Source organism: Phaethon aethereus, assembly GCF_964289735.1.
Source record: "Phaethon aethereus genome assembly, chromosome: 1".
Taxonomy (NCBI): Eukaryota; Metazoa; Chordata; class Aves; order Phaethontiformes; family Phaethontidae; genus Phaethon; species Phaethon aethereus.
In genome coordinates, this window is record NC_138575.1 from 150,974,074 (window position 1) to 150,984,422 (window position 10,349).

Sequence of the window (10,349 nt, forward strand, 5' to 3'; positions counted from 1 at the left end):
GCAATTATAGTTAATGTCAATCTCATATCCATCCCGTATCAAAGGGATGTTTGTCTGTGTCTCAAATCAGCTATGCATATCTTTAGTGACTGTAATACAAATTGAGCTAGTATCTGGGGTCTGAGTCTATAAACAGACCAAGCAATGGTCATCAAAGTTCACACACATAAGTTTTATGTCACAAAGCTCAGGTAGCGTTAGCAAACACATGTTTTCATAAAACTGACCTTCTTTTGAAATGCCTGGACTGAAGAGCAGCCTACACTGGCCAGAGAATAAAACAGGACACGGAGATATTTGCCTCATTTCTGATGTTCTAGTTCTGTCCTTCACAATCATTAATGACTGGATTGGCCGCACGGCAGTTTCTGTCTTTCTTCAAGCCGAAAGGAAGTGGGAAGAAACAGAAATAAAGATGTACAAAAGAAAGAGGGGAAAAGATAAAGGATTGCTTCAGCCCTCTGGCTTCCCTTTATCAAAGGTAAGAGAGCAAAGGGCTGTTCACCTGGCTGAGGGCCAGGCCGTGGGCTAGGCTATGGTCCCGCTTCTCCTGGGTCACGGTGCTGAGCACTCAGCCTGCCCCTCTGCCGTGACATGCCGGCGGGTCGCTTGCTGTAGCACTAGAGGAGGGGGCTCCTGCAGGACCAGGTCCTCACCTGAACATCTTCCTAGGGACAGTGCCAGTCGGCGAGGATTTAACCCAGCTGTGCAGAGGAATGGTATTGGGCTTAATAAACCAGCCAAATAAGGTGTGATGAGAGTGGCTGCAGTAATGCACAGAAATACCCTTCAGCGGAGCAGTGAGAGAATAGCAGCTGAGAGCCAAGCCTCTCCAGTTGGTGAATATAAATCTTAAGATGGGTTACGCACCAAAATGCCCCAGAGATCCCCACAAATCCATGTAAAGTGGGTCAGGAGAAGAGTGCAACAAGCTAGCAGAGGAGTTAAATGAATCTCTTGCATCATGTCTGCTGCTGAGAGTCGTGTAGAAATTCCTGTGCCAAAGGCACTTTGCAAAGAAAATCAGAGTGTGGCCTTTATACAGATTGAAGTCTCCAAGGAGGAAGTTGTAGAGTAACTTGAGAAACTCAAGTGCAATAAATCACCGCAACCGGATGGTGTTCATCTGGGAGTTCTGAGGGGAAATAAAGTGAGAAAAAGCCAAGATACTGACAAGGGGATGCCTTCTTCCCTTGAAAAATGCAACAGCATAAGAAAGCTGGGAAGTCCTATTTTGTTGACTGTCTTCAAAAGGAGATGAGGAAGATCGTGGGAATTGCAGAGCTTTGAAGTTTACCACAGTTTTAGGAAGCCCAGGAAACTAGTTCTGAACAGCAGTTCAAGAGAGAGTTTGTTGGACAGGAACATCCCTTGAGGATTTTCTTCAGTCTCTCAACACACTGAGGCTGTTACAAGGGGGGAAAGTACCTCCCTGTATGATTGGAGTACTTGGAGCAGCCTTCAGAGGGAGAGTGGGATAACAAGGGCTGCTCAGAGGAAGGTGACCAAGTGATCCAAATATTCAAAAGTTTTTGCAGAGGTCACGTATAAGCAATTGTCATAGAGAATGTTAAGGAATAAAACTGAGAAAAATATCTTGAAGATGACTTGTTCCTGGAATGAACTACAAATCAAGCCAGAGGAAGTGAATATGGGAAGCCTTTCTCTTTCTAGTGAGGGGAAAGGTGAACGCCCAGTAGTGGGTATTAGGACTAGTGTCATAACAAATAAACGAGTCTGAATCCCAAATCCTAATGCGTTCAAACTAGCGTATCCAGAATCCACCCCAGATCTCGATCCAAGTCACACATGTGGTTCCCATCTTAAAAAAGGACAAATCAGTTCCTGTATTCAAACTCCTTGAGCTCTGAGACTTGAATACTCCATATCCAGACTATAGCTCCAGCCTACATTATAGTTATGTACAAAATATGGGGGGTGGAGGAGTGCATGTGTACACATAGCATGCAAAGGAAGCAATTAAATGTAAACTCAAAACAATTTAAAAAGTGATTCATGGCAGAAAGTGCTCTGATGTAGAGATTGCCTTACGTGAGTATTTGCTCTCGACATTAACTTGCCGCAGCTAGCTGAAAGGGCAGAAGATTATGAGTAATAGGACAGTGGGAATTTTGCTGGGTTTGGTGAGCCCGCTTACAATCAAACATTTTAAATTATCTGGATTTACATGGCTTCGGACCCTTTCAGTTTTTCTCCTGTTTTTTTCCAGTTCCTGCAGGGCCAGTGCAGCGAAGACAAAGCTACTTCAGTTTTAATTCACTCTGTCTCGTTTGAATTCAGTAGATTTTGAGAGTTTCAAAGGAAGTTAGAGGTAGGAATTAAACAAAATATAGAAAGTGGGACATTTCTGACTGGTTTGTATGCTTTCAGTGTCTAAAAAGAAAGCTTTTTTTTTAAAGAACACTGTAGGAGGACTTGTAAAAATAGATATTTACATTTACATACTGGGACAGATTCTCAGCTGCCATTGAGCAGTATTGCTCCATCATCTGGAACAGAGCTAACCCTAACCACCACAGCTGAGAACCTGCCTCTCACACATGTACAGGTATGTGTGAAATATGTCGAGGACTCTGTATTTTTCCAAATGTACAGAAGCTGTTTCTTCCTCCAGGTGCTATTGCCTGTCCACTAAGTTGTGGGAGTTAAAGCTTCTCTGTTTTTAACTGAGGGTGGTGTCTTCATGGAGGCAGGGTAAGGAGGAAGGGTGAAGTGCAAGGAGGAGGACACATGCACAAAGGAAGCGGCATGAACAGAGAATCCCAGAGAAGGTGGGGGAGAGAAACAGGAAAGAAAATGATGTCCCACATAGCCATGGTGTGCTCAAAGGGCATTACTTCTTGACAGCAACTGAAAACCAAGCAATATCTGCATTCACAGCCATGGAGAGTTAGTCTGTGACTGAGCAGAGACCATGACTTTTGGGAAACACCTCAGGTGATTCCTGCTAGATAACAGGAATAGCGGGAGACCTGCTATTGATAGCAAGGTGGAGAAAAAGCGGTTCTGCACTCAGCTGTGCTGTTGCTGGAGTCATGTAACACAGGACAGAGAGTAGATGTCACATCAGACAGTGCTAATAGGTGCCAACAGCCACCTTCACTCCTTCCCCCTCGGTCTCTCTCCGCGCGAGAGCCGGGTGACTATAGATGCGGAACAACTTGTATTGCTGCGTGCTTCTGCCCACACAGTGGGACCCTGGTACTGATTCAGACAGTACTGGACTCTGGACACATAATGTACACTGAATATCCATAATAAATAATAATTACCACAGTAGGGGGCAGCAGCCAGCTGTGGAGGAAAAGTAGGGCCAGCTGCTGGAAGAGATGTAGGCACTGGCTGAGCTTGCAAGCTGGGCACTGGGGAGGGCGAGAGGGCCATGGCTGGGAGCCAGTGGCAGCTTACTGCCAAGAAGAGGGAGATAAAAGCACAAAAGAGGTTCACCAGAGGGAGCTGCTCCTGGCCACCCCTCCGCAATCGGTGGCGGCCCTGATCCAGGAGGGAAGGCTGATGGCAAACAGGAGCATCGCCAGCCAGAGCGCATGGCCAACACCGCTCACACGTACCGTGCTGGAGCTAGCAGCATGGGTGTCAGTGAGCCAAGCACGCCTGCCGCAGGGAAGCAGCCCTGCACCAGCCTCTGGTTTGCAAGAGAGCCATACCTCCTCCAGAAATGAGCACGGACTCATCCTGTTCCCCTCAGCATGTCCCCAGAGGCACCTCCAGCTGAAGCAGGGTCAATACTCCTGAAACGTAATATACCCCCCAGAAGACTGATAAGCACCTGGTCAATGCATTTCCAAAGCGCCCTGATGCCCAGGTCTCCTTCAGGAGGGAAGTGTCCAGGCAGTTCTGAAGACCCCCAAACAGCAGCACTTCTAGCTGCCCGAACTGCTCTAGGTCTGGTGCTTAGCGCTCGGGGTCCCCAGGTGAGACACTACATGAAAAACTGCTTTTGAACACACTGCACACACTTAATAGTCCAGTGCTACAACTAAAATTTATCATAGATTTAAAATACTTTTCTAACCACCCTGAAAAGTTATTTCTAAGAGCAAATCTGTTCACCAGCCTCATTTTCACAAGGTTGTTCATGGTGTGCACCCCACATACCGGCTTCTCAGCAAAGTCACTAACATCCCAGGGTAAGATCCTGTACTTGCCCCATATCTAATAAGTAACTCTTTCACCAGCATGGCATAATAATTAATTAACACATGTTCTCTGCAGTAATTATAACTATGTGGCACATTTCACTTGAATTTAGCTTGGTGAAATTTAGCTTTACTTATATTCAGGTCTTATCTTCAAGCTTGCTTTCTGTGCCTGGTTATTTTTCATTGAGTTCAAATGCAAATAGATAAACCCTGCTTGCGTCTCCTTCCAAAGGAGGAACATGTTTATTTCCAGATTCTATACACATCCACCAGGAAAAGTCACACAGGACAACAGAAGCATTTTTTTTGCTATGTTCCTAGTTGGCTGAGCATAGTGGGTGTGATGTGGGTGATGCTAAAGGGAAGCCACTTTTCCTCCATCTCTCAACAGAGAGGCTAAGTATTTTTTACCCCAGTAAAAACAAAAAGCTAGTGTCTGGATCTCATTTTATGAAGCCCACAAGAGAGTGGAGAACTTGATAGAGGACAATTTCAGACAAATAGGGCATGGTATCAGGGAGAAACATCCATCATTTCTGCAGGTAGTAGCCAAGCACAATCCATGTGTGAGCTCGAATGCAAACTCCTGGGCAATGAAGAGCCTATATGTGGAATATATATATATATACAGTTCAAACATAAAGAAGCAGATTTTTTCCAAATAACTTTTATCTGAACATCTGACCTTAAAAATCAGCCTCAGTTAAGTGCTGGCAAACACCAAGATTTGGAAGGAAGTTAGGGGTGTTGCACTATTTTGAAAGCTCTCTTTTGAACCAGCTGTCGTTACGAATGTCTGCTGGTACCCCGTCTTAGCGCACAGCGTGTCGCTGCTGGGTGTAATGGGAACGAGCCAATGGCGTGTATTGAGCCATGATTTCGTGCATGTCTTTGTAGCTCAAATTATCCCTTCACATAGCCATAACAGGTAAGCTTTGAAGCTATTTATGCCACATTCTAATTGGTTCGATTTAATTTGTGTATATGTCTCTCTATGTGTGTTTGTATATACATATATGCATATTTATATGCACATATGTGCATTTGGACATCATTATTAGATGTAAACATGCATATTGTCACAGATTATTGCTATGTTCATAACAGATTCTTAGAGTAGTTGGCTTTATTATACAATAAAACAACTGTAGAAAGATAATGCCTTCTTTAGAATAAATAAGGAACACAGGACTCATTATATTATATATGTTTAATGGTTTGGACATCTCAGTGCCCACATAAAAACGGGGAAACATATATTGCAACAGGCAGTACTATTATTCCAGCAAGAAACATCCATCCCACACTCCTAGAAATATGAGATTCAGCATCACGAGATCCTAGCATTATGTCATCAGCTGCATGAGTTTCACAGCTTATCTTTCTGATTTTATGTTACAGAAGTAAACTCCAACAAAAATGTGTAATACTGCCAATTTAACAGCACATTTATGTTAATACTAGCTGAAACGGTTTCAAGAAGGTGAATAGAATCAGCATTTCTGTACATATGTGTGTACTTATGCATGCATGTATATGTGTGCGCTACGTATACAAACTGCCTTTAGAGATGCCATTATTTTAAAAAGTTGATTCCAAGTACATTCAACATGAAAATAATGTTACATACAGTTGACCAATTTAAAGAAGCCCCTGCTGGTGCACGGAAGACCGAGCTTGCTGATACCATAAAACATCATCAGGTGAGGTTGCAGGTAGCTGAAATGTTCCTTAATGAAAAATTAAAGAGACCAGATTAAAATTATATTCCTCTAATCCAACAGAACACAAAGGTAAAGACATTCAATTACAACCAAGATCTCATTTAGCATTAAAGGAGTGTTAGTTTAGTTTGTTGATCAGAATTTATTGCCTGAAGTGAACAGCTAGGCTTGTGACTAGGTATATAATTACTTTCTACAACGTACTCTCCTCAACATCTTCCATACTTTTAGTATGTGATATCCATGACCCAGAGTCAGAAAACCTCAACAACAGCAACAAAGATCTTTTTCTGTGTTACTCTGCCTCCCTGTGAAAAAATAAAAGAAATCCATAATGACATGTGTTTGGTTTTTGAACCGCTAGGTTAACTTGTTTTAATAGGTTTTTATTGACCCATAGAATAAGTGGCAGCACGAAGTGGTTTGAGCAGGATACTCTACCTGTGTGTCTGTCCAGAGTGCCAGCAGCTTTCCCCTGGGCACATCAGGAGGGTTTTTCGGTGAGAAGACATTGAGGGTGCTCTGCTCAATACCAGATCTGTCATTAGTTCAGAGAAATGCATTGCATCTTTAAAATCTTATATAACTAAAAAAGGTAGTAGCAGATAGGAATGTGACAAGAGGAAAGGAAGAATAACCAGGAGACTGAAAGGACTGATTTGTTAGGGAAGGTTAATAAGCTAAATAGCTATGGGTCGGCTTAACGCTAATTAAACACAACATCACCCTAGTTTAAAGGTGCTGGAGGAAAATGGCATCAATGAAGGAAAGAAGGAGATTTGCGAAGGGACATAACTAGGAGAAATATGATGATGCTAAGAAAGGAAAAAAAGCTTCTGACAACAAGATACTCTAGGCAGCACAATCTCTCCCTAAGGACGTGGCATCACTTAGGACACTCAATCTAGGCACAAAAAGCAACTGAAAATATGCCGTAGGAAACAATCTCACGGTGTCAAGGCGCTGTACTGGATAACCTAAAAGGTACATTGCTAATTTGTGTGCACCTGTTATCTGTGATTTTCCTTGCTTGTATGGCCAACTCATTGTCACTTTTGTGTATTGGGTTTCTCTGGGCCCAATCCAACTCATGCTGAAGTCAGCAAAAGTTTCCGACAGGAGCAATAGGACCTCAATGTCTTTTCCATGTCTTTGCTGTTCTAAAAAGAAAGGAAAAAAAAAAACACACCACTCTGCAAGAAATATTCATGTATATTGTCTATGAATGTATGTACAACCAAACCAGATTGGTCCCTTAATATTTCTTGCATATTTAAACCTGTGTTTATCCTTAGAGATATCTGGGGAAATGTGCATTTGCTTTCATACTGTGAAGCTAAAATATTTGCTAGGGAACAAACTTACAGTCTAAAAATAACTTCTGATGAAAAAATGCTTTGGTCATGGAAGAATTAAGACAATTCTCTATACTAAACTAGAAAAACAGAAATTACAAGAGAAGTGGCAGACCTCTTTCTATTGCTAAAGCAGTAATGCAACTGACGAAAGAAGCCAACAATGAATTCTAACCCAGGACTGTAGTTTTCAAATACTTTTAGCCAATATCTGAGTGTATATAACCATATGATGCTTAAATTCCAGCTGAATTGCAGGTAGGGAATCACTGTTTTGTGGCAGCTCGGTGTTGGCCCCTCGAGAGGTACAAATATGTGTGCAAGTGGGGCTGAATGTTCAGGGGTCAGGGCTGTGTGTTGGTGTTGTCCATATATCCAGCAGCTGCTATTGCAAATCTTTAGAGCAGCATTTCTTGAAAATACTAAACAGACATTTTGGGAGCCAGTATTGAGCCTGTGGCTATACTGCTTCAGGCTGTGATCTTGTCAGCTTTTACAAGATAAGTAGGGTCAGTCAGGGTCAGCACTTGGACTGGTAACTCTAAGAAAAGGCAGTAGCTGCAGGAAGTGTCTTAGGCAATAGAATAGATGTAACTGTTTTCCCTGAGCCTTTTCTAATACCTTGATGAAGGCATAACGCCCAGCTGTGACACGAGAGCGAGATCCTCACCCTCTGCAGTCATCAAGCACCTCATTTTCAAAGGGGTCTTCCCCGACCCGGCGTGGAGGTTGTGCCATACAGTAAACAGGAGAACGTAGAACTCGGGTACTGCTTGCATGTGCACGTGGTCCTGGTTGAAGGGCATGTAAATGCATGGCCCCAGCACGTTTCATTGGGAAGGGTGTACAGGTGAATGACATTTCTGACATCTTTGGGGATGCTGGCAGCTCCAAATTAAGTCTTTGGCTGTGTTTGTAAAAAAAAAGATAAGTCTACTGAGCCAATACCTTGTACACCAACTTTCAACCTCACACATTTCTGCAGAAAGTATAGAAGGGCTGATAATGAAATCCTTGCCCAATAGTCTACATTGCCAAGAATTTTAAATTGTAAGGTAACCAATTTCTCCTCTAAAGTTCAAACAATAAATAAAATTCTATGCAAAAAATGGAGCCTTTTATTCCTTTGTCAAAATCTGATCAGAGTAAACTACAGATGTTAAAAGGCACTGTAGTTCAAAGAATTAAAAAGAATCTTATGGCGTTTGTATGAAGAAAAGAGTTTTAGAGAATAATATGGAAAATATTATAATGCTATTATATAAATCAGTGGCACATCCTCACTTTGAATACTGTCTTCAAATTTGGTCACCTCATCCCTGAAAAAAGAAAGTAGAAATAGAACAGGTCCAGAGAATGGCAATAAAAATGATAAAAGTCAAAAGGATGGGAAATTTCTTGAGAAGAGACAAAGAACACAAGCACCAGCTTGTCTCTCAGGGAAGGTTCACCCTCATGGGACTGCAAATCATACATGAACCCCTTCCATAAACTTGGAGCAAGCACTGTTGCCTGAGATAATCTAGAAGGTTGTCCTTGGACCCTAGCAGTTCTTTTGGAAGGCTTTGGGCCCTTGCATGAAGCAGACATTGCAGATATTTTCCTCAGTGTACCCTCCTCTCTTAGAGGACTTTCAGACCTTGAGAATCCTAAACACTGGAAGCCAATGTGACCTATGGACAGTGAACAGGACAGAGAGCGATGTATAATCAACACATTTTTTCCTTCGCTGACTGTATCCCTAACTCCTTTTTTGGTCTCAGTTTTAGAAACTTCCTTTCTTTCAAACTTGGGATGAGTTTTTTAGAAAAGCGTAGGTGATTCAGAGGTACAAATCCATTGACTTGCCTGGCAATCTTTTCAGTTAAACCCTTGAAAACGTGCCATTTGTCAATTCAAATAGTCTCAGCCCCGAAGGACTTGCTCAGTCTCCCTCACTTTGTGCGATGGGATCCCCAGACTTCGTCAGAGCTCTACTTAAGCATGACTATAATATAAATAACATTTCGTCCTCATGATCTTCCAACCTAATTAGCAGCAAAGGGAAAAAAAACCTTTCCTATCCTGCAAGGTGAAACGAAGAGGTATCAAATTTCAAATGGATAAGAGGTATTGCTTTTCCAAACAATGTACAGTTAATTAATGGAACTTGCTGCTGCACAGATAGTACTGAGAGAAACAGCATCATATTTGCAAATGAGGAGGCATTTTTAGGCATAAAAGCAAATCTTCACACAAAGTTCAGATTGGGTTAAATTCAGTAGCATGTATTATGCAGAAGATCAGATTAGATTATAATAATGGTTGTTCCTAGCCTTAAAAAATTCTGTGAGAGTTTTAATAGCTGGTATTAGGTAATAACATCTAATCACCCCATCAGTTCTTGGCATATGCCAGTCAATAGACAGGGTCAGGAAGGCATCTTCGTCAATGGCAAACAGTTACACTGTTAAACGTGCAGTGAGGAGGGAGAGTCTCCTTCCATATTGCCTGGTATCAGCCTCTGTCAAAGTCAAGGCATCTGAGGATTGAGCAAGGGCAGTAACCACTAAGGAGCAGCCCAGAGGAAGTCCCACTACTCTCAGAGTAACCGCAGAGCATCACTGAACATCTACGTATGGGAAGTAAGGGGCTGTATGACCTGATGGATTATCAGGGTAGGTATGGATTCCTACACTGGGCCTTCAGTGGATCAGGAGGACTAGGAGGCTTTTCAAACTGGTGGCTGTTCACCTCTCTTACTAGAGCTGGACAAATCCTTTCTCCTCCAGCCCTGTGTGGGAACCCTGGAGGCAGCAGTCATAGTCATGCTAGCATGGTGTGACTTACAGCTCTGTCTGTAGATCAGGAAAAAGCAGACCAAGATCAATAAGGTCTTTGGCGAAAGAGGTTCGGAGGAAGGTGAGGAATCCAAAGGCTCGATGGCTGCATCTAGCCTTATCTTTTGATCTATGTGACAGCATGCCCTGGAGTCCTAGAGCCCCATCACTCAGAACCAGCGTCCCTTCGGAGTGTCCTCAGTCTCTGCCTAAACCCAGACCCACCTACAGGAGCCTATGGAGACATAGGCCCATCCTCAGCTGTGCGTG